This window comes from Lipotes vexillifer, unplaced genomic scaffold (genome assembly GCF_000442215.2).
Source record: "Lipotes vexillifer unplaced genomic scaffold, Lipotes_vexillifer_v1.1 scaffold182, whole genome shotgun sequence".
Lineage (NCBI taxonomy): Eukaryota > Metazoa > Chordata > Mammalia > Artiodactyla > Lipotidae > Lipotes > Lipotes vexillifer.
The window spans coordinates 4,045,283-4,048,052 of record NW_006798798.1 but is presented as its reverse complement, the minus strand read 5'-3'; positions in this window follow the sequence as shown (position 1 = coordinate 4,048,052).

Here is a 2,770-nt window from a genome sequence, read left to right as displayed (position 1 = left end):
TCTCTAATTGCTTTAGGTATAAGTTTAGATGGTTTATTTGAGTTGTTTCTTGTTTCTTGAGGTAGGATTGTATTTCTATAAACTTCCCTCTTAGAACTGCTTTTGCTGCATCCCATAGGTTTTGGGTTATCGTGTTTTCATTGTCATTTGTTTCTAGATATTTGTTGATATCCTCTTTGATTTCTTCAGTGATCTTTTGGTTATTAAGTAGTGTATTTTTTAGCCTCCATGTGTTTGTATTTTTTACAGATTTTTTCGTGTAATTGATATCTAGTCTCATAGCGTTGTGGTCAGAAAAGATACTTGATACAATTTCAATTTTCTTAAATTTACCAAGGCTTGATTTATGACCCAAGAAATGATCTATCCTGGAGAATGTTCCATGAGCACTTTAGAAGAAAGTGTATTCTGTTGTTTTTGGATGGAATGTCCTATAAATATCAATTAAGTCCGTCTTGTTGAATGTATCATTTAAAACTTGTGTTTCCTTATTTACTTTCATTTCAGATGATCTGTCCATTGGTGAAAGTGGGGTGTTATTAAAGTCCCCTACTATGGTTGTGTTACTGTCGATTTCCCCTTTTATGGCTGTTAGCATTTGCCTCATGTATTGAGGCAATGCTCCTATGTTGGGTGCGTAAATATTTACAATTGTTATATCTTCTTCTTGGATTGATCCCTTGATCATTATGTCGTGTTCTTCTTTGTCTCTTGTAATAGTCTTTATTTTAAAGTCTATTTTGTCTGATATGAGAATTGCTACTCCAGCTTTCTTTTAATTTCCATTTGCGTGGAATATCCTTTTCCATCCCCTCACTTTCAGTCTGTATGTGTCCCTAGGTCTGAAGTGGGTGTCTTGCACACAGCATATATACAGGTCTTGTTTTTGTATCCATTCAACCATTCTATGTCTTTTGGTTGGAGCATTTAGTCCATTTACATTTAAGGTAATTATCGATATGTATGTTCCTAATACCATTTTCTTAATTGTTTTGGGTTTGTTATTGTAGGTCTTTTTCTTCTCTTGTGTTTCCTGCCTAGAGAAGTTCCTTTAGCATTTGTTGTAAAGCTGGTTTGGTGGTGCTGAATTCTCTTAGCTTTTGCTTGTCTGTAAAGGTTTTAATTTCTCTGTCAAATCTGAATGAGATCCTTGCAGAGTAGAGTAATCTTGGTTGTAGGTTTTTCCCTTTCATCACTTTAAATATGTCCTGCCAGTCCCTTCTGGTTTGCAGAGTTTCTGCTGAAAGATCAGCTGTTAACCTTATGGGGATTCCCTTGTATGTTATTTGTTGTTTTCCCCTTGCTGCTTTTAATATTTTTTCTTTGTATTTAATTTTTGGTAGTTTGATTAATATGTGTCTTGGCATGTTTCTCCTTGGATTTATCCTGTATGGGACTCTCTATGCTTCCTGGACTTGATTAACTATTTCCTTTCCCGTATTAGGGAAGCTTTCAACTATAATCTCTTCAAATATTTTCTCAGTCCCTTTCTTTTTCTCTTCCTCTTCTGGGACCCCTATAATTCTAATGTTGGTGCATTTAATGTTGTTCCAGAGGTCTCTGAGACTGTCCTCAATTCTTTTCATTCTTTTTTCTTTATTCTGCTCTGCAGTAGTTATTACCACTATTTTATATTCCAGGTCACTTATCCATTCTTCTGCCTCAGTTATTCTGCTATTGATTCCTTCTAGAGAATTTTAAATTTCATTTATTGTGTTGTTCATCATTGTTTGTTTGCCCTTTAGTTCTTCTAGGTCCTTTTTAAACGTTTCTTGTATTTTCTCCATTCTATTTCCTAGATTTTGGATCATCTTTACTATCATTACTCTGAATTCTTTTTCAGGTAGACTGCCTATTTCCTCTTCATTTATTTGGTCTGGTAGGTTTTTACCTTGCTCCTTCATCTGCTGTGTGTTTCTCTGTCTTCTCATTTTGCTTAACTTACTGTGTTTGGGGTCTCCTCTTCACAGCCTGCAGGTTCATAGTTCCTGTTGTTTTTGGTGTCTGCCCCCAGTGGCTAAGGTTGGTTCAGTGGGTTGGGTAGGCTTCCTGGTGGAGAGGACTGGTGCCTGTGTTGTGGTGGATGAGGCTGGATCTTGTCTTTCTGGTGGATAGGACCACATCCATTGGTGTGTTTTGCAGTGTCTGTGACCTTATTATGATTTTAGGCAGCCTCTCTGCTAATGGGTGGGGTTGTGTTCCTGTCTTGCTAGTTGTTTGGCATAGGGTGTCAGCACTGTAGCTTGCTGGTCATTGAGTGGAGCTGAGTCTTAGCATTGAGATGAAGATCTCTGGGAGAGCTTTTGCTGTTTGATATTACGTGGAGCTGGCAGGTCTCTGGTGAACCAATGTCCTGAACTCAGCTCTCCCACCTTAGAGGCACAGGCCTGACACCCAGCAGGAGCACCAAGACCCTGTCAGCCACACGGCTCAGAATAAAAGGGAGAAAACAAAGAAAGAAAGAAAGAAAGAAATAAAACAAAATAAAGTTATTAAAGTAAAAAATAAAAAATTATTATTAAAAATAAAAAAATTAAAAAGTAATAATAAAAGAAAAAGAAAGAAGAGAGCAAGCAAACCAAAAAACAAATCCATCAATGATAACAAGCACTAAAATCTATACTAAAAAAAGAAACAAAAAAACAATGGACAGACAGAACCCTAGGACAAATTGTAAAAGCAAAGCTATACAGACAAAATCATGCAAAGAGGCATACACATACACACTCAAAAAAAGAGAAAAAGGAAATATATATATATATATATATAT